The sequence below is a fragment of the Panthera tigris genome, chromosome B1, assembly GCF_018350195.1.
Source record: "Panthera tigris isolate Pti1 chromosome B1, P.tigris_Pti1_mat1.1, whole genome shotgun sequence".
NCBI classification, from domain to species: Eukaryota; Metazoa; Chordata; class Mammalia; order Carnivora; family Felidae; genus Panthera; species Panthera tigris.
In genome coordinates, this window is record NC_056663.1 from 134,022,432 (window position 1) to 134,045,187 (window position 22,756).

Here is a 22,756-nt window from a genome sequence, read left to right on the forward strand (position 1 = left end):
AGATGGAGCCCCGCGTGAAGCTTTGCATTGCCAGCACTGAGCCTGCTTGGGATTCTCTGTCTCACACTCTCTTTCTGTCCCTCCCCTGCTCATCACTCTCTTTTTCTCTCAAAATAAATAAACAAACTTAAAAAAAAAAACACGATCTTCCTTCTGATCAAGATGATCAGGTGACTCAAAAGACTTAAAAGTTCAAAATTATGAATCTACTATCAAATTTTTTTATCATGAGTTCTTTTTGCCTTTCCAGTAATCATGGATAATGATAGGATATAGAACTAGAATGCAGGTTTCCTGACAAATGACCCAGCTTTTAATTCTGTTGATCTATTTATACAATATTAGACATACAGAGAAAATTTAAAAAAACCTATCTGACTAATTTAGCATTTTAATTTAACCTAAATAGAAAATATTACTATACCACCAATCTTATCTTTTAAAAACTTAAAAGCAGTCATAAAATTTATAATATATTGACTTTCTAATGACAAATTTATCACTTTCAATGAGTTCAGTTCCTATGGATACTTACAGGAAAAAAGTCTAGTATACTTCTCTAGTATACTTCTAACCCTAAGCATTTTTTTAACATACATTTAAAGTTTCTTACTTAGGTACATTATATTCATCCCTTCTACAGTTTTCCTCTTCATTTTACCTTCATAATAAGGAAACATATGAAGAGTGATAAAGGGAGGGAACAAAGATGGAAATGAGGACACAAGACACTTCTGAGTAAATTATTGATGAGAAAAAAAACTAGAGGCCATTTATAAACAAACATTTGTTGGCTGTACAATTTTTAAATATCTTAATGTAACGTGTTGTTTCTTAATGTGAAAATTTTTATTTTTAGTGCTAACTCTAACTGCTTAATGGTGAGTATATTTAGCATAAAATCAAGAGCTGTCAATGATGTGGTCTGACTGAATTTAGAATCAGAATCCATTTACTACCGGGGTGCCTGGGTGGCTCAGTGGGTTAAGGGTCTGGCTCTTGACTTCAGCTCAGGTCATGATTTCACGGTTCGTGGTTTGAGCCACACATTGGGCTCCTTGGGATTCTCTCTCTCCCTCTCTCTACCCCTCCCCCACTCATGTGCTCTCTCAAAATAAATAAATAAACTTTAAAAAAAAAGAATCTGTTTGCTACCTGTGAGTTCTTGGCTGGGTTATTGGACCTCCCTAAGTCTTAGTCTTCCATATGTGTACTGATACCATCTGACCATTAAGATGGGAGGGCCAAGTGAGACAAGTTACACAATGCACTTGGCAAGGATAGATGCTCAATCAACATGAGCTCCCTTACTCTTCCCCTAATGCCAGCTGGCTGGCAGATCACATTAAACAAAAAAAGGAAGCTATGTTCTCCTTTTTCCAGACAGCTGGTAATCCAGACATCACAGGCCTTCTACAAACAATGTTGACTTATTTTTGCCACAGCTGATGTGTATATAATGTGCCTTGCCAGTTCTCCTCCTGGGTTGAATTCATGACTTGTTTTTCTTTATTGCTCCTCGTTTTGTGGAACCAGATTGAGGTAAAGTAGTAGTTTTGTAATGTTTTGTATAGACTTCATTTATTGTATTGTAGTAACAGCAACAAAAATGTTTTACGGTATTTGGTCCTCACCACAGCCAGATGATGTGTAAAATATTACTCTTTCCAATCTGTGGATGGGGCCACTAAGAGATACAGGTTAAGTTACTTGCCCAGCATCATTTGGGTAGCAGAGACAGAGGCAGGATTTGAATTGAGATATCCTGATTCCAGAGCTTGCACTCTAACCCCACAGACATGAAAAAGAGCTAGATTTGCACGAAGAGTAAACATGGGACTTAAATTTCCATCTACTTCCTATTGCACTCAACTGAGGAGTCAGGGTTGGGGGCCAGCAATCACCAAACATCTGAATGATATTAATTATGCATTTATTTCAAAAGAGGAACACTGAAATTTCCTCTTGTGGGTACATATGCATCTCCTTTTACATCACTCCAGTATAGTACCTATAGGGTATATCTTCAACAGGCAACACATTTTTTTGTTATGTCTAAAATATTCTACAGGGGTACCTGAGTGACTCAGTTAAGCATCTGACTCTTGGTTTCAGCTCAGGTCATGATCTCACAGTTCGTGGGTTTGATACCCAAATTGGTCTCTGCACTAGCAACACGGAGCCTGCTTGGGATTCTCTCTCTTTCCCTCTCTCTCTGCCCCTTCCCTGATTGCATGCTCTCTCGCTCTCTCTCTCTCAAAATAAATAAACATTAAAGAAGTAGATTAAATAAAATATTCTACAGTTTCAGAGGCATATTCCAGCTCTTTTTCCTTTTACCTAAGGAGAAAGGGCCACATAAGCAGTAAATGCTTAGAATAGTATCTGGTACATAGTGAGAGCTGTATTATTTATTATTTTTGTTAATATTGTAATGTTGTTATTACTATTTACAATCCAGAGTCTGTGTAGAATAGTGTTTAAGAGTCCAGATTCAGGGGGCACCTGGGTGGCTCAGTCAGTTGAGCGTCCGACTTCGGCTCAGGTCATGATCTCACGGTTTGTGAGTTCGAACCCCGTGTCAGGCTCTGTGCTGACAGCTCAGAGCCTGGAGCCTCCTTCTGCTTCTGTGTCTCCCTCTCTCTCTGCCCCTAACCCACTCACATTCTATCTATGTCTCTCTCAAAAATAAATAAACATTAAAAAAGTAAAAAAATTAAAAAAGAGTCCAGATTCAGGAGCCAGATTGCCTGCATTCTAATTCCAACTGCACTCTTTGGTAGCTGAGACCTTGGGTAAGTCATTTAACCTCTTCAGTTTCCTCATCTATGAAATAAAAATAATAGAATTTATCTCATTCAGTACAATGATATAAATTTGGTTAAATTTTATATCACATGGCAATATACATAAAGCCAATGTTGTCTGAAACGATGGTGAGAATTTCCTCCTTTCGCCTTATCTGTGCATACCCATGTATAGGACACATTCAGGGAACACAATTCATTCAGCAGTGTTACATCAGGTGTAGGCATCATCAGGATGCTCCTTGGAAGGCTATAAAATTAACTGAGGAAGATTGATTTCAGAGCTCCTGGCCTCTTTGGTCTCAAGGCCAATTGAGTTTGAACCCAGATTCTGCTACTTGATAGTTGAAGAAGTAATTCCATCTCTCTAAAACTCAGCTGTTTCCTTTGCTATAAAGTGGAAAGGATATAACGACCAGCTCATAGAGTTTTATTTGGATAAATAAATGTCTAATGTAATTATTTTTATCATCTCAATTACATGCAAGCCCCAAATTATTAGTGTCCAAAGAATTCAAAAAGAGAATTCTTCTGTCACTACTTCTTCCTTGAAGAACCTACCTTGAAAAGCATGAAATTATATGAAATTATTGTTACAGATGAAAATAACATCCTCTACTTTTGTCCATCTGGTAAAAATCGGAAATTTTGCAATGTATGATATTTGTTTAAAATAGAGGCATCGGTAGTTGATTTCAGAGTTTAAAAATCTACCCATACTTCCCATTTTAAGTAAATAACATCATTTGGATACGTCAAAATTTGCTTTTAAAGACACAGAGGCACACATCTTGCAAACTGTATTTTAACCAAATTTATATCAATGTTGAAAAATGTACTTATACCAACAGAGTTTAAAACAATAGCTTTTGAATATTTGTTTCTCATTCATATTAACCAAATATCACTTGTCTTAAAGCTGCCATGAAATTAATTACAGTAGAAAGTTCTGCAATACATTCCACCCCAAGGACATGAAGCACTATGAAATAAAGAGACATATGCTAGAATGAATGAATTCACTGGGAAAAGGATGAGACCTGTAAGATCCCTACTCCTTTTCACATTTGAAAGGTGTTTTAGTAATATCTTATAAGTTGAAAAGAAAGTTCCTCTTCACACACTTCATACAATTTTTAATCACTAGCCCTGAGATATAAACTTGAATTAGAATAATGGGTTTAAGTTGTCTTGCCGAATACTATGACTGAAAGTGTGCCTAATAAGTAACAAAATATAAGTATAAAAAGATACTCAGAAAAATACAAGTGAGGCTGATGGGAACAAAGAAACTGAATCTTATTCAGTTCAGTGAATCCCCCAGCACTGTAAAAAAAAAAAAAAAATCAAATGACCCATCTTCTTTCTGAGAAGCTATATTCATAGGAATCAACCCAACCCATTCCAACAGCAAGGATTTACAAGTTTCAGGAGATTACAGTGTACTTTGTCATTCTTTGGCCAATTACCAGGAACAACAAATGTGGAAGAAGGTTTCTCTTTTATCTTGTCTTTGACTACAAATTATCCACCACAAAATTTTTAAATATATAGCTGCTCAGAATGAATTGGTAGACACCTCCCCTATTCTTACTTCTACAATCACAGTTTCTTAAGAGTGTTTTTTGTCACGAGACACTACATTTTTAATAGGTGTACTTTATTCAACATAGAGAACAGGCTCTACTGAATTAAAATATTCCCCTGAATGATTATTCTAGATCTCATTTAAAAACTAATAGTAGGTAGATCCAAAATAGAACTGAGGTAAGCAAAACAAAACAACATCTTTTGTAGTTTCCTGATTAGTTGTGAGGTATATACTTTAATGTCACTATTTATATGGTCTTTGTAACATTTAAGTGATCGAATTCTAGACACAAAATCAAATAAACACCTAAAATAATCAGCAGCTCCATGTTGGATAAATAAATATTGTCTAATTGCATAGTTACTGTATCTCTTCTAGCCATCAACCATGGGACTTTGTAACATGGATAGTCTCCTTTTAATCAGGCGACAGGACAGGTTTAAGACAACTTAAGGGCCGTTACCAACAAGCTGTGTTACAATATGAAATAAATTAATATTTGAATTTTGATTTACAAAAGCTACATTTCACTAATGGTCCATTACAGGTGGAATGTTTATTTCTTTAAACATTCACATTTGCGGGTTTCCTTTCAATTTACAAAGCCAAAGCTATAGTCATCAAAGCCAATCCTGTTAAATATTCAAAGCCTTGAGTTGACAAGAGTTGAGTTCTCACAAGAACACAGCATATGAAACAAATAATATGGGATGAGATATGGCACCAGTGGAGCAGGCCAGGCCATTTGCAATGCTCTGTGCACAGGGCCACTCTTGGGCCACTCACTTTATCACACCTCGTATGGCTGCTTGGCTCAGTGTCTACTCTAAAGTCTGTCTCTTCTTCATGGCTTTTAATTACACAAGCTCACTGCTTAAATGCAAGGTTTAAAATGCAACTCAGAAAAAATGATTCTTTGTGTCCCTTGAATAACTGTGAAATTGACACTAGTTTTCTTTTTTCTTAATTATTTTTCTTGCTTATTTATTTTCAAGAGAGAGAGAGAAGGAGAGAGAGAGACAGAGAGAGAGAGAGAGAGAGAGACAGACAGACAGACAGAGAGAGAGAGAGAGAGAGAGAGAACGTGAGCAAGCAGGGGAGGGGCAGAGAGAGGGAGACACAGAATCTGAAACAGGCTCCAGGCTCTGGGCTGTCAGCACAGAGCCTGATGTGGAGCTCGAACTCATGAACCGTGAGATTATGACCTGAGCCAAAGTCAGATGCTTAACCAACTGAGCCAGCCAGGCACCCTGCCACTAGTTTTCTTAAGTATTGTTTTCAAAGTTTACTTAAGTTTATTCTTAAGTATTTGTTTTTTATTTTTGTTTTATTCTATTTTCTCTAAATTCATACAGGTCACTGAGTTCTTAACAATGGTACTTTATAGTTTCTAAGTTAACTTCAGTTAAAAGCATTTATTTTGCATCTTCTTGGTCAACAGCGTGAAATTATTATAGTTGCAGAATTATTTTCTTTTCAAAAATTTTGGAATTATAATCAGACAAGCCTTACCTGCCATGATAAAGAGGTTTTATGTAAACATAAATGCTATTATCAAGGATTCAAGTTTGGATAATATTGGATAATATTAAAAGGTATGGACAAAAAGGTATGGACAACTAGCAAGTTTGTATCTTCTGATATTCAAATTTCAATTAATAAAACACTTTCCTCTTTGAGCAAGGGACTTGGAAGTAAGGACCATGTCAAGCAATATGTATTTGCAAATTGCTATTCTTCATGTGTAAGATAGTCTGTGAAATTATTCTATTGAGTCTGTCTGGTTTTATTATGATTTCCCAAAGCAATAGGAGTAGCTACCATTTTTAATTCATTGTTATTGTTGAGTTTCCCCTTCCTTCTGGAATTAAGCAAGCATAAAACGTTTATTACAGGCCATTTAATGTAATTAGTTGTTCATGGGAATGCCATGGACAATGTTCAGGTTGTGGCAACTGACCTATGATTTTATTAGAACTGCATATAGACCGGAACAACAACAGTAAATAAAAGCAAGAAGTTCAGTTCAGCTGGAGGCAGTAGCAAGGAGAGGAAGAGTGCAAACATGAAGGTGCATCCTCATGTAAATCAAGGAGGCAGCAGACACATGGCAAAGCTAAATGGGGAGGGTATGGAATCAAGGAAGGAGGGAGGGTAAGGAAAACATTCATCTGAAAGGAAATATGCCTAAAATATATCACTTGAGGAAGGTCACTGTTCCAAAAAAACGAGGGGGACACATCTGCAGTAGTAATTCTCTGTTGTAATAAAAGAGATTTTAAAAACACATTGTAAAGTAGTAAAGTAGTTGTAAAGTAGTTATTTTGACCTCTTAATGAGATATTCAGAATGACTCCTTGTATCTCTTCAGAGGCAGTATCCGCAGTGGTCACGCACAGGGCTCTTGAATTGGATCTGGAATTCTGACTCTGACACTGATATGGTAACTTATGTAACCTCTGTCTGCCTCAATTCCCTCATCTGCACAATTTTCTCATCTGCAATTTGTAACACTGTTTTGCAAACTAAATATATTTAAGTATTCAAAGCACTTAGTAAAGTGGCTGGCACATAGTAACAATACATGTTCACTATTCTGTCTCGACATTTTTCAAATTCACTACAGAATGTGAGCTGAAAGGACAATTAAATGATGGCACTAGTATATTTTCAAAGTATTGCTTTACTACTTAATATACACAGAGAGCTAACAGATCAGAAATACCTGTGCTCATCTAGGAATCTAACCAAGTATAGATCTCGAGATAATGGTAAAAATGTTATCAGAAGTTCTCTAATTTTCAGTTACAAAGGTTCATTCCTATGTAGGGAAGTTTATCTATAATATTATCCACAGCATTGAAGTTTTAATGCAATCAGAATATGGCTCATGGTGCACACTTGCTGATATCCTGGATTTTAGAGGAGCAGATTCTCTCTGAGCATATTTTAGTTCTTTGGAAAATTGTATGTTCACATGCCTATGAGCACCGTTTCCCTCAGAAATCATCTCAGCCGTATTTCTCCCCCTGCTATTCTAAGCATCTGCCCAAGCTGACTCCAGGACAGTTAATTCTGCCTATTTTATTTTATTTTATTTTATTTTATTTTATTTTATTTTATTTTTACAGGGAGAGGGTGAGCAGGGGAGAGGCAAAGGGAGAGGGAGAGAACCTTAAGCAGAATCCACACCCAGTGCGGAGCCTGCTGCAGGGCTCGATCACATAACCCTGACTGGCATCATGACCTGAGCCGAAATCAAGAGTCAGACGCTCAACCAATTGAGCCACCCAGGTGCCCCTATTCTGCCTCCTTCATTTTAAAGTTTTATCTTTCCATTTGTCTTCATGTAACATAAATTCCACAGCTACAACTTTTGGCTGAATTACACTTTGGGGGATGCAAAAACTAAGGGACAGAAAGGAAGAAGTAAATGAGGCAAGACTTTACGTTTTCGATCACTTAGAAGATTATAGTTATAAATGCAAATGTCTTTTTCCCAGTACAGGGGGAATTTTTTTTTTTCTCAATGGGCCTTATTTCAGGATTAGGTTGTATGACTCAGCTAGCTGGGGCAGCGCAAATTGTAGCCCAGTTGGGCAGAAAGGAAGCAATTTATGTAAGCAAAATAAGTGTAGAAAAAAGAAATTGAGCCATCTCTGCATATGATGATCTTGTGAGTTCACTCCTGAGGGATAATCTACATTAAGAGAAATTCATGATAACTGAAATTTAACCCCTAACACTGTCCCAAGATCAATATTTCCTTTATAAATGGCCGTGCCAGCAAAGGAAACAACCAACAAAACTAAAAGGCAACCAACGGAATGGGAAAAGATATTTGCAAATGACATATCGGACAAAGGCTATAGACAAAATCTATAAAGAGCTCACCAAACTCCACACCCGAAAAACAAATAACCCAGTGAAGAAATGGGCAGAAAACATGAATAGACACTTCTCTAAAGAAGACATCCGGATGGCCAACAGGCACATGAAAAGATGTTCAACGTCGCTCCTTATCAGGGAAATACAAATCAAAACCACACTCAGATATCACCTCACGCCAGTCAGAGTGGCCAAAATGAACAGATCAGGAGACTATAGATGCTGGAGAGGATGTGGAGAAACGGGAACCCTCTTGCACTGTTGGTGGGAATGCAAATTGGTGCAGCCGCTCTGGAAAGCAGTGTGGAGGTTCCTCAGAAAATTAAAAATAGACCTACCCTATGACCCAGCAATAGCACTGCTAGGAATTTACCCAAGGGATACAGGAGTACTGATGCATAGGGGCACTTGTACCCCAATGTTTATAGCAGCACTCTCAACAATAGCCAAATTATGGAAAGAGCCTAAATGTCCATCAACTGATGAATGGATAAAGAAATTGTGGTTTATATACACAATGGAATACTGCGTGGCAATGAGAAAGAATGAAATATGGCCTTTTGTAGCAACGTGGATGGAACTGGAGAGTGTGATGCTAAGTGAAATAAGCCACACAGAGAAAGACAGATACCATATGGTTTCACTCTTATGTGGATCCTGAGAAACTTAACAGAAACCCATGGGGGAGGGGAAGGAAAAAAAAAAAAAAAAGAGGTTAGAGTGGGAGAGAGCCTAAGCATAAGAGACTGTTAAAAACTGAGAACAAACTGAGGGTTGATGGGGGGTGGGAGGGAGGGGAGGGTGGGTGATGGGTATTGAGGAGGGCACCTTTTGGGATGAGCACTGGGTGTTGTATGGAAACCAATTTGACAATAAATTTCATATATTAAAAAAAAATAATAAAAAAATAAATGGCCGTGCCATAGCTGTGCTGGAATAATGGCTTATACATGCTATGCGCACATAGTGATGGGACCTCTGCACATAAACACTATTCTTTTTTTTTTTTTTCCCTTTCCCAGCATTTGAGAATGAGGCTTTTATTCCAGGAGCTACAACAGCGCTTCTCAAACCTTAACGCATCAACGAGATAGCTGGGGATGTAGGTGAAGATGTAGATTCGGATGTGGTAGGTCTACGATGGAGCTCAGGGTTCTGCATTCCTAATCACTTCTGGGGTGAGCCTGATGCTACCAACCCACCGACCATACTGCGAACAGCATGCCAGCCCCACACTGAATTTTCCTAGGATCTCTCCCAATTATCACACTTTTTGAGCCAAGGTTAAAAACTGAATTGTGACCTTCCCCCCGCAGAGATAAATTTGAGTCCTAACCCCCCAAAATTCAGAAGATGAACTTGTTTGGAAATAGGAAGGGTCCTTAAAGGAATAATTAAGTTAAAATGAGAACAGTAGAATAGGTCCTGATTCAGTATGACCGCTATCTTTCTCAAAGGGCAAATTTGAGACAGACACTCACAGAAGGAAGATGTGAAGACAAAGGGAGAAGACAGCTACCTATAAGCTAAGGAATGCCTGAGGCTGCTAGAAGCTCAGAGAAAAGCCTGGAACAGGTCTTTCCCTAGCGCTTTCAGAGGGAGCACTGACCTGCCAACACCTTAATTGTAGAAGTTTTGCCTCAGAGCTGTGAGACAGTACATTTCTGTTGTTTAAGCCACTCAGTTTGTGGAATTTTGTTATGACAGCCATAGGAAAGTAATACAGCTACTGTATTAATGATTTTTCCCTGACACCTCTTCTGTCTCCTCCTCTCTTGACACACACAGAAAATGTCAGTGCGCCGCTAAACTTAGTACAACGTGAGGAATGTGAAGACAACATCCCACACACAGATAAGGTAACACAAAGGGGTAGGTCATGTATCTTAGGTTTGCCTAAGAAGAAAGCTCGGGTTAGTCCTACAGTTATTTCAGGTGTTAACCATGACATAGGTTGAATCTAACATTCATGGTGTCTGTTGTTAGTTCCCCCTAGGAACCAACAAACTTGACTTTTAACACTCTCAAGGAATATATCCTGAGATTTTTGTGAATCTCTAAATTCTCAAATAACTTCTATGACATATAATGTTCTTCAGGAAATGAAACATAATTAAAAACGTGGAGTGGCCCCTTAATAATGGCACAAATGTAGACCTAAAGTCAATTATAAAGGCATTAAAACAATTTCACAAATTACTTTCTTATTGTTTTTGCCTTTGTTTTATAGCACATTTGGTGAACTCATTTTGACAAAGGTTACCAATACTGTTAAAGTAGAATTCCATAATGTATTCGAAACTGCTCTTGTCTATTGAATTCCCATTTAATTCTACTTCTTCACATCCTTGATGCCTCATTAGCAGCCCTACCAATTGCCTTTCTTTTTTCAGAGTCAATTTTCCACAATGAAACAAAGTTTTGTGTTTTCCTTTTTGAAAACCATGTCATGACAGTTATTAAGTTGGCAATGAATACACATAGAAAAACAGCCCACACAGACTTCAATGGAAGGTGTAGGCAAGCATGAGATGGCTTAGTGTTGGGTCCATACAAATCAGTTTTACAGCAAACACAATACAGACACGTTCCTCAGAAAAAGGACAAATTACTTACAAGGCAGTGTAGACCTTTGCTTTCACTTTAAAATACTAAAACGAACAAACAAAAAACAAAACAAAACAAAAGCAAAAACAAAATGCTTCCAAGAGCTATGAAAGTTATGGATGCGAAGTTCTTGATTCTGATACTTTGCCACTCTTGAATAGACTTCATCTTACGTTTTATACTCTCCATGGTTCCCATCTGGGGGTGGTAACACTACCTTGAGGGGAATTTGGAAAAGCAAGGGAGTGTCTGAGTTTTCACACTAAATGGAAGGAGTCGTTGATATTTAATGGGCAAGGCCTGGGGAAACCAAATAAAGCAAAGCAAGGAATGATAAATCTTTGTGCCTCACCAAATGCCCTTGTAAGTAGAGGTCCTCATCCCATTTTGGCATTTCTTTAAGATTAATGGCCTTTCCAGTTTGGGCTCTGGGTTCACCTTTTGACTTCTACCAGAAACCATGCTGACTTCATAGGTTTCTTTCTCTGTGATTTCACAGGTGTGTCTTTACTTTTCATGTTCAAAGAATACTAGTTTCTTACTCTTTCCACTTTACGGACTTTCCACTTTATGGACTGTGATAAATTATATACTGTGTAACTAACATACCTCTTCTTCCTGGTTTGTTGTATCTTTATTTTTATTGGGTATTATAAATAAATCTGACAAAAACAATGTTCTTCAGATAGAACACCTTATACTCTGGTTTCTTTTTGCCTTTTACTAAAGATAGAACCCCTTAGAGGTGTTTTAAAATACCCTTTTATACAACTTTCCAGTTCCCTCCACCATTACTGTTACTGTCTCACTCTTTCCTTTATCCATTCTGTCTTCAAACATAAATAAGTGTGCACTATGAGTAATATATTGTGTTAGCCTCCATGGAAGGAGGTCACATTCAATGCTAATCAGATCTCTTTTCTGTGATAGTCAGATTTACCCTGTTTCATCTCTCATTTTTTTTTCCTTATTCTCTCTGGTAACTTTTCCCAACTTTATCGTTTTTTGTAACCTAGAAAACATTCACTTCTCCACAAAATCATGGCAATCCTATTTGTTAAAATATCTCCATTTACAATCTATACTGATTAGCTTTTTCATGACTTCTACTACAGACAAGCCCATATACGTATTTTATCATTTTAACCTCAAAATATGTGACTTGTATTAATATTAAAGGTATAAAAACTGAGACTCTGAAAGGTTAAATAAACTTTCCCATAGTCAAATGACTCATTCATGGATTTCAAAACAGGTCTAGCTGACCCTAGTGCTTGTGTTATTAACACATATAAACCATACCTGGTAATTAAAATCACTCTCCTGTGACTGTCAGTGAACTTTTTATATGCCCTACTTTTAAATTTTAGCACAGACACATTTGACCTTCATTCTCAGAGTCTTGACTAAATTCATCACGACTGTTTTAGAAACCTTCCAAGAGTCTATTAAAAATAAACCAAAAACTACTTTAAAAATGTTCTAGATTTCTGAACTAATACATAACCACACAGCAGAAGCTCCAAATATAACTAGGTAGTCCTCTGTGATTTTTCGATGCTTGCAGGCATTTGAAGTGCTGTGGATTTGCCTTAATCTGTTGCTAGGAACACTGCACATTGCTCCGAACAACCTGCCAGTCTGAGAAACCTAGCGTGAATGACATCAGTGTTTCTTTTATTCAGGTCAGAGGATGGTGTGAGGTGGTATGAGAGGTCATGGAAAGGGAGGAATTCTAGGATAAAGAAGCTAACAAGAGGAATAGGAAGTGAAAAAGGAGAAAGAATTGACAGACCCTAAGGAAAGAGCTTTCCAGCTGAAGCCCTCCTGTTTCCCACCAAGCACACACCCCTGGAATTGGTTCAGTCTAGTCTGATAACAACTGAGAAGGGCCAGTGCACAGCGGACAGTGTCTAATTCCCTTGTCACACCAATGGAAATCATAAACCGGAAACCTGCAGATACCAGAGAGAGTGATGCCACTTTGAGGCCTCAATCAAATGTCGGATTTGAGAATCAGGAGAACTAAGAGAAAGAAATCCACCTACAATGTTTTCCTAACACGTGTCTGGCTCCAGGATAAAACACAAAGCATCAGTTCTGGAATTTAAAAAGTAATTAGATTTATATTTATACCTTCTTTGCTTTTTTTCATCTCAGAAACTTGGGTACCTGGGTGACATAGAGGGTGGTGGGGCAGATGGCACAGAGAAAGGACCATGTTGATGCCTCCCTTCTGCTATGGTAATGGCCATGATGGCCATCAAGCCTAGGTAACTCCCAAGTGGCAGAATGCCATTTCCAACCCTGCTCACAGCTGCTTAGTGATGTGGTTGGTATGGCAACTACTCTGTGCCAGTCAGCACACCAAAGCCTTCTTTTAGCAGGCATATTGTTTCATATTTTGCATCTAAATCTTTAGCTTCTCTAGAATTTTTTTGGGGGGGTAAGGGATAAACACTTTTTTTTCCCCAAATGGCTATCTAGTTGTACCAGTATCCACTGTCAACTCACACATCCTTCCCCAGTGTTTTGAAGTTCCATATCTATTACACACTAAACTCCTGTGAGAAATTCCAATAACTGGAATGGAGAAATTAAATCGGGAAGGTAAAAAAAAAAAATCCATTCCCACTGAAACACCATATACACGCTTTCTTCTTTCCTAAATGTTTAAAAATGGAGAGAAGAAATGGTGCAAGGGGAAATGCCATATTTCTAGGGTTTCTCCTTCCTCGATTTTGAACTATTTTTAGCACATGTTTATTCTAATCTGATAAATCAATGATCCTATTCAACTATTAAAAGTTATTTGATCCTTCTGTACACTGCTGATGACTTGAGGAATAAGGACAGTATGAATTACATTTGACAGTTCCGTTGAAACTGAACTGCTACTCAATTTATGCATTTATTACCAGAATCCTAATATGGAAGTATTAATTGTTAGTCCCTATATTATTTAATATATCGCTGTGTGGGACAAGTAAAATATACCTAATTATTCAGTAAAGAGGATTTAGTTATTTTTAGCCTTTTTGTTGATTTTTTTTTTTTTTTTTGAGATAGAAAGATAGACAGAACACAAGTGGGGCAGGGGCAGAGAGAGAGGGAGACACAGAATCTGAAGTAGGCTCCAGGCTCTGAGCTGTCAGCACAGAGCCTGACGTGGGGCTCAAACCAATGTACCACAAGATCATGACCTCAGCCAAAGTTGGATGCTTAACTGACTGAGCCATCCAGGCACCTCTATCTTTTTGTTGTTTTAGAAAGCATTGAATTTAAAAAACAAAAACAATGAAATGAAAACCTCTTTGGAGTTCACTAGGAGGGTTGCCTGGATTGATAGGGAGCATTTGGTGTCAAAGAGATTGTTGTCCATAGTGGACTAACCAGGTGAACACCACAACTGGCAAAATGATACTAAGTAATCTATTACTGTGTGGGAGTGTTAACTTGTATTAGTCATGAGTTTTTATTTTCTGTATTTCTTATGATTTGACATCTGGGGTCCTGCTGACCCTGGAGAGACTGCCCCTCCCAGGGTTAGCTAATTTCTAAATATAGCAAATAAACCATATGCAAATAAACCAACCCAGAGCTGATATCCCACTTTATAGGCTCTCACAAGGCTCTCCTTCTGGGACGCTATCCATCTGCCCTAACCACCTCAGGGCCAGGTACCCAGACAACTAGAGACAGCCCCTAATACCCTAGAGCCTGCTGACATTATTCAAAGCCAGTACTAAAGCTTCCTACCTTGACTTGCCTGTTCCTTTCCAAGGAAACCACAATAAAGACTCATCCATGGTTTCCCGTCTCTCCCTCTGTCTCCTGACCAACCTGGTGTTTCCTCAAGTGCCCCCCACCTCCACCCCATGGCATACTGCACCTTCTCCTCTTGGTAACTATGAGTCACAAACTATCTCTCTTTTCAATGGCAATCATCTCCTGATCTATTGGTCTCACTATCCATAAATAATAATAACATCTGCATTTAAAAACATAGTTCTCATATAAACTTATAAAGAAAAGGAGATAGTTCTTATAGATACAAAATAATCCCTCCTAACAAATTGATGTGCTCGTATAAGAGTTATCAATCCAGTGAAGCCCTATTCTACAAGAGAATAGGGAAGGGACAACCTCCAGTATTTTATACCTTATCATCAAAATATTCAAAGAATGCTGACCTTTAAAATATCCTATCAGAAGAGAGCATATAAAAGTCTCTTTATATTGATTTTGTTATGTTGGAGTAGAATTCTTGAACATTCTCTTAAGATCCAATATGCTTGTAATAGGAAACTTTGCAATGATTTCCTGTTGATGGTTTCTTAGCCATTAGAAATACTGGAAGTTGTTAAATACATTGTCTCAAAGTGATTATCTGTATTACATATTGAAGAGAATCATTTGACTATCAGAATGTAAAGAATTTAACTTGCTATTAGCATTAAAAAATAAAGGTTTTAAAAAACGGGAATTGTATTGGTTGTAACATATACATTTGAGATAAGTTACTTTGGTGAGTATCTCCTACAGGGGCCAAGGAGACAGGCAGGCACAATTTGAATCCATCTTGTAACAACCACACTCCATGCATTCCATTTCCTTTGTAGATCTTAGATTCGAGACAAATAATGAGACCTCTTGAACAGAGTTGTGGACAATGTTTTTATCTCTGTTTCCAATGGAGAATCTCCTGCTGCCATATGCTCTTACTCAAAGTTCTCAAAGTTCTCACTGAGGAGCCCAGTGACTGTCAGGACATTCCTCCACCAGAGGAATAATCTTATCATACACCCCGTTTTCCATGTTTCTTGTTTCCAAATAACCTAGGCTTCCACTAAGGAATCTGGAAGTAATAGTTAAAAGTTGTGTGAGTGCCCATTACTTCATCTGAATCTAAACCACTTGGGGAGGAGTTAGTAGGCAGAACCGAACTTAATTACCTTAATGTTAAGGTAAAGAGACATAAAAACTACTGATACCACTTTAAGTAAACCCCATATACCACAGATCGCATTTAATCTCAATTTACCAAAGCTCTTTGTAAAAGTCTGTGTTGGTATGTGTAAACAATTGTTGATAAAGGTTTCCAAGCTAACTAGTTATAGACTAGAAGGAAAGAGCAACATGAATTGCCAAATTGTAAGCATAATAGATAATGGCCATTCCCTGCCTGGTAGACATTCTTTCCCAACAACCACCCCATTTTCCTGCTCAGAGGGGGCAGTAACCTCTTGATCTCAGGGGAGATGGGTCTTTCCCCAGTTCCAGGAGATAAATCACAGCTGCTTTCTTGCCCAGGGTAAAGAGATTAAGTATAGGTCTAAAGAAAAAAAGGTTTAGTAAATTAAAACCTTTATAATTTTAAAGTGTAGAATAAAGGAGAAAGCCGAAAGAAGGAAGAGAAAAACCAAGAACATAATGTTAAATTTAGGCTTTTTAAAAAATTAGAGATGCTTATCAAATATATAAATAAAGGCTAATCTTTTTCTTTAACTGAGAGAGCTTAATTGCACAGAAGTAAATGTGTTTGAACAGACTGGCATGTGCTTTGAGGTCAGTACCTATAATCTCTAAACCTTTTTAAACCTCTTTGCATATCGCAGTAAGCTAGTTATCCAAAGAATAAACACAGACACTATTCTAGGCTTTTTTTTTTTTGTGGCTGTTTACATTGATTATGGTTCAAAAAATAGATGACTAAGTTTCTAGTCTTTTTGCATGGAAGGTGATCATGTGTACAGATGGACACCACTTTTGAACGTATTGGACTGTAAGTGGCACAGAGATGTGGATACTGTCATATTGATAGAGCAATCGTAAGAAGCCCTCCATCAGATCTTTTCAGTCATAGAGAGAAAGTCATATTAAACTCTTTTATTTATTTTTTATTTTTTAATAACATTTTTAAGTGTTATTTATTTTTGAGAGAGAGAGAGAAAGAGAGACAGAGTGTTGAGTGGGGCAGGGGCAGAGAGAGAGGGAGACAGAATCCAAAGCAGGCTCCAAGCTCTGAGCTCTCAGCACAGAGCCCGACATGGGGCTTGAACCCATGAATCTGAGCCAAAGTTGGATGCTCAACCAGCTGAGCCACCCAGGCACCCCCATGTTAAACTCTTTTAAGGAAGTTGCCGAATTTTAGATTGTGGCTGCAGAAAGCCAAGGTAGGGGAGGTTCCTATAAGGAACGGCCAGTCACCAATTCTTTGTACACTGCAAGTTCCATATCTGTCAAATGAAACTGTTGCTGCTCTTAATTGGCACAGAAAGCATGACAACGGTAAAGTCGGATGTTTTCTGTTCACCATTCCACGGTGTCCTAACAGTCTGAAAGCAAGAAACCATGACGAGAGTGTCCAAAGAACTCAGCAGTCCATGTGTATGTAACAACAGGTGACATTCTAGCTTAGAATATTAGACTCTTCTTCCTAACTGACATAACACAAAAGTGGGACAAATGATTTTGATATTGTATGTTAGCTACACAGTGTTTTGAACAATTTTAATGTTCAGTGCATTTTAATATAACTTATTATACTTTATTAGTTTAAAGAAATCAACCTAAAATAAAGTTTTATTTTTTTATTCTAACTTTATCAATCTTGGCAACAGAATTCAAGTTAATTAAGACAGATGAGTACATTCAGAGACAGGTTGACAACATGTTTTATTACGAACTTTTGCTCTTGGCTTCATTTCTGCTGACTATGAATTCCCTTAAATGTACTATTGTTCTTTCACTAGACATAAAAATTTGAGCAGTTGATGTACTTTTCAGTAGCCCATCCTAATGATTCCTCGTCTTAACGTATACTATCTTTTCCTTTATTGTAAACTTCGATAGCTTTTTGAATTTTTATTCTTATTCTATTCATATAATACCAAATTCCCATGTTTCCCTTTTCTAGAACATGTATTTCACAAATACAAATCTCCTGTATATTTATTTAGATACAATAATACAGTGTCTCTCCTTTATATTTTGTATAGGTTCAGTTAATTAGTTAACACACAAAACCAGTGAAAGATTAAGGCCTGTCAGCTTACCCAGACCACATTTTGGATTCCTTTGTACTCCTAGTGAGTACACACTCCACACCCCCGCAAGACAGTTGTATTGTCCTTGTGTGTTCAAAACGTGAAGTTCCAAAATTCAAATATGCTGATAGTGAAAGACTTATAAGCTGATTTGGTTAATTGTAAATGCATTAAAATATAGCTGAAGATTATTTGGGTTTCTTTTGGTTCTCAAGCAGTTTTTTTTTTCGCACATGTGTGCGTAAGCACTTGTGTGCGCACGCGTGTCCACACCCACACACCCACACACACACACACACACACTAATAGCCAAGCAGTTTTCATTTTGACAAGCAAAAACACAGAAACTCCCATGTTACTTCTATCACCCGATCAGAGCCCAAGGCACTCTGCTCTCCACAAAGTTTCAACCACTAAAATGTGGGGGAAGCAAAGAAAACACCACAGCAAGAACTCCAACAACTAGCAATTCCAATTTATGTCCGAAGCAGTTTTCATGTGCTTTCAGATCAGCATGGGAATTCTGTATATGAACAGCTAAGGTAATTTGGCAGCAGCAATTAATGAAAAAAAATTCCAAGAAAACAGCACTAAACTGATCACATTTCAGTGTAAGAAAAGCACTGTGTCCAATCCATTGCCACAATTTGACACTGTGGAGAGCTGAATGGATCGTGACAGAAAACAAGGGTATAAATAAAACCACACGCAGTCTAGGTCCTGGCTTTGTGGTGATCTAAATATCCCCAAATTATCAAACACAATAAACAGCAATACCTGGCAATTTGTCTCCAAATTAATGAGAAAGCACCCAGCTCTCACCTTGCACAAACACACACTTCAGTGGTCAGTGACAAATGCAGGCAGCACTTGCAGGCTGGGAGACCAGAACAGCTGCTCTGTCCTGAGCCGCTTAAAGCACATTGGAGCCCGGCTCCGGTCCTACTCTCCGTTGGTTCGCTGCAGTTTCTCCCATGACTCCATCACCCAGGAATGGAAACCACTGCCCTCTCCCCAGCACTAGTGGGCTCCCCAGCTACTGAGCTCAGGTAAAAACGCTGAGTCCTGCAAGGTCGCCACAAGGTGAACATGGGCAAAAACAGTATAGGGGAAATGGAGGGACTGGCAAGGAAAGACCCTAACCTCCAGACGCTTTGCCTTTCAAGAGATTCCAAAGTCCATAAATCAGAGCTGCAACAATAGGCAGAGAATTGGTAAATCTGAAAATCCCCCAGTGGCACTGAGCCAATTTGCTAACCCAGCGGTACTCTTTAAACCATAATCTCTCTCACTCCCTCAATCTCTGTCTCTGTCTCTGTCTCTGTCTCTGTCTCTCCACACACACACACACACACACACACACACACAGATTTTAGTGTAGCTATTCTAAATTATCCAGACGTACTTCTCAAGACAAAAAGTTTTTGTATACCCTTTCCAGGTAACAAAGCTTAAAAATTATTTGCTAAAATCAAAATAAAATAACTGTATAGAGCAAACTCATTTCTGGTCCATAAACTAATTCATATTAGTGAAGTCTTGCTTTTTATGCACATACTGGACTTATGCAAACACCCTCCCACACTAAAAAGATGGTAAAGATGTGTATATTCAGAGCTGATTGGCAGAATCAATGAAAATTTCTCGTAAAAATTCCTATCATCTTTTTCAAGATTAGTCTTGACATAGGCACATTTTAATCTTGAGAGGTTTCAAGAAGGAATTTCTTCCTAAAATACAGGTATGTATTTTATGTATGTATGTTCTGTATGTATATGTTATAGACAGATACAAACATGTTTATAAATGTTTCCCTGGAGAATCTCCCTGAGTGTTTATTTCTCATATTTTGGTTTTCCTATTAGAAGTGGAGAAGGAACAATTTTTTAAGCTTGCAGGTACATTTTGAAACAATTATCTTGCCTGTGTATTTTTTCTTATTGGTAAATAATTACTTACTGAAGTTTAGGTTGATTGCGTGAACAGAAAACAGTTCTCCCTTTACCACTTTCCTCTCCCCTCTTTCTCTAACCACCACCATTCACCAGCCATATGAATGTAAGCAACTCCCTGAACCTCCCAGGCATCAGTTTTGTAATCTATAAAATGGGTTTTGTTTTTTTTTACTAGTGTCTGCTTTGTCTGCCTCCTGGAATGGTGTCAGGGTGAAATGGGAGAACAAGCAAAAGCAAATGCTTTGTAAATTGTAGAACACTGGAAAAGCACAGACTTGCTGCATTTTCCTCCCTTCAGTTGCCTGTTAGTACTGGGACGAGTGAATTACTTTCCTGTTCTCAAGAAGGATTCCTTAGGCTTCACAGGAAAGTGTTTGTTTCAAGTGGTCTATAAATAGAGTTTAAGATTTCATTGAACTGCTGTTCTCCTTGGGGCGGGTCTTGATGGCAGTGACCACATGTCCAGAGTCAGTTAATTGTGAGCAACATGAGCACAGGAGCTCCGTCTGGTCTTTGAGGCAGAACCAGACCAGCTTGAAACCCTGAGAGAAAATGCTCACGTGATAGCCAGTTTCACAGTTCACCTGGGGTCAGGGTGTAGCTCAGGTATTTGAGGGAGGGGTTGCCCAAAGGGATTGAGGAAGGGGAAAGGTTGGGGTGCAATGCCAGATTCACTGCTGAGTTAATTCAGTAACAAACACTTCTGGGCATTCGTGCTGGTGTTCTAACAATTACATATGCATTATTTAGAGACTAGCTGGTTGTAGGGAGGGGGGAACCAAGAAGGGAGACTAGGGGCGCCTAGGTGGCTAGGTTGTTAAGTGTCAGACTTTGACTCTGGTCTTGATCTCGCGGTGCTGGGAGCCCCCAGTCAGGGTCCATGCTGACAGCTTAGAGCCTGGAACCTGCTTCAGATTCTGTGTCTCCCTCTCTCTCTCTGCCCCTCCCCCGCTCACACTCTGTCTCTCTCTCTCTCTCTCTCTCTCTCTCTCTTTCAAAAATAAATAAACATTTAAAAAAAAAAAAAAAGAAGGGAGACTAATGGGGAACCAGAAAGGAACTAACAATGTGAGCGCCTGTCTCACGAGACACACAGGGCTGGGAGCTTCACAGATATTCTCTGAGTTAATGCTCACAGTAGTCCTACATGGTAGTCATTATTATCCCCATTTCACAGATGAAATGAAACAGCCTGCACATTGTTACTGGTGAGTGGTGGAGCTCGAATTACTGTGGAGGTCAGCATGGCCTAGAGTCCCATATTCGGAGAAAATTGGTTTATTTATAACTTTCTTGGAAATAGAAAGGAAATAAAATTTGGTTTTCAAATAGTGGGGGTAGGGAAGGCAAGAAGGCAAATTTTCAAGGAAACTTCTTGAGGTTATTTATTGGGCAAGTTAACTTTTATAAGGAGTGCAGACATTTTTTAGGAAAACGCATTTTGATTTTTTAAATAATACAGTTGTTGTAGGATACAGGGAAAACATTTTAATATATGCAAACAATTCTTTTTTTTAAATAATTTGATCCTGCCTGTCTTCAAATTGATTCTGAGGTCTTCAAGCAGATTCTGAGGTCTTTCTCTAGAGCAGAATAGCTTTCTGTTTTTCAACATCCCCTAAACGCATTATTGTATTTTATTTTGTTTAAATTACTGATCCTTAGGAATGCCCACAAGAAAGCAAGGTAATGTCTTACCATTAAATGTAGCAGGAAAGTCATGTTTTCAACTGTAGTTTGGAGTATAGTAGAAGAGTCATAATTTTCAGTCCCCTGGATCTGAGGATATTCATAAAATGTCAGATTTGTTCTACCTATTTTATTTGAAAGCAGAGGCAGGGACCAAACTGCAGCCCTACATGGTATCTGTTTTGGCTGCCCCCCACTTTTTAAGATTTTTTAAATGTTTATTTAGTTTTTGAGGGAGAGAGAGAGAGAGAAATAGTGTGCAGGTGGGGGAGGGATAGAGAGAGAGAGGGAGACACAGAATCCGAACCAGGCTCCAGGCTCTGAGCTGTCAGCACAGAGCCTGAAGTGGGGATCGAATCCACGAACCGTGAGATCATGATCTGAGCCCAAGTTGGACGCTTAACCACTGAGCCACCCAGGGGCCCCTTGGCTGTCCCCTTTTTAAGTGGCATTCCCAGCTGAAGTTGTATATGCAAGCCAATTCATATCATATCCTATATTCCTGCCTTTGATCTCTCCCTTTTCTAGATTTTCGAAATCTTTTCTGAGAATGCCAGTGTCTAATTATACCTCTGCTTTTAACATTGCCATCTGCAAAGTGCACCATCCAAAATGCCTTCATAAAACTAGCCTTCTCCTTCTTCCTAAATCTAGTTTTAGAAAGAAAACGATTCGTCTGGCAGTCTTGCAGATAGAATCAGTTTGTCTCAGATATTTTTATTAAAGAGAAAAGTATAACTGGGCCACTAAGTTAGTAATAAGTCAAAATAAATAGTGGAAAAAGGGAATAAATGCAGGTACTTTAATATCAATTTTTCAAGTTAAATTCTGAATGGAAAAAACAAAACCACAGCATCCTACACAACCGATCAACCCACGTAAAAGTAGACCAGGGACCTTCAGTTACTTGCTCATTTCCTTGCTACTTTTGCTTACAATATACATTTTGGCACTCACTACAACCCCCTTGTTCTCATGGAATCATATTTAACTAAAGAGGAAGTGAAATAAAGGAGTGAATCTATTGGGAAGCTGATAATGACAAATACAACATTTGGTAAAGTAAAAAGGCTGCTTTGTCTCATTCCCAAACCCATCTTATTTCTGAATGAAAAAAAGGATGAACAGCCAGTCAAAATTATTTTTTTTAAAAAAGAAAGAAAAGAAACT

General features: G+C 38.2%; 1 protein-coding gene across 4 annotated transcripts in view; it reads right to left on the minus strand.

Annotated features, from left to right (window-relative positions):
- ARHGAP24 (Rho GTPase activating protein 24) overlaps positions 1-22,756 on the minus strand; it is a 517,340-nt gene that overhangs the window by 153,638 nt on the left and 340,946 nt on the right. The window contains exon 1 of one of the 4 annotated variants that reach the window (XM_007074729.3): positions 18,765-20,763. The exons of the other annotated variants lie outside the window; for them this stretch is intronic. The gene's annotated coding sequence lies outside the window, so the exon portion shown is untranslated. Of the gene's footprint in view, positions 1-18,764; positions 20,764-22,756 lie in introns of those variants that run through there. 4 annotated transcript variants of the gene reach the window in all.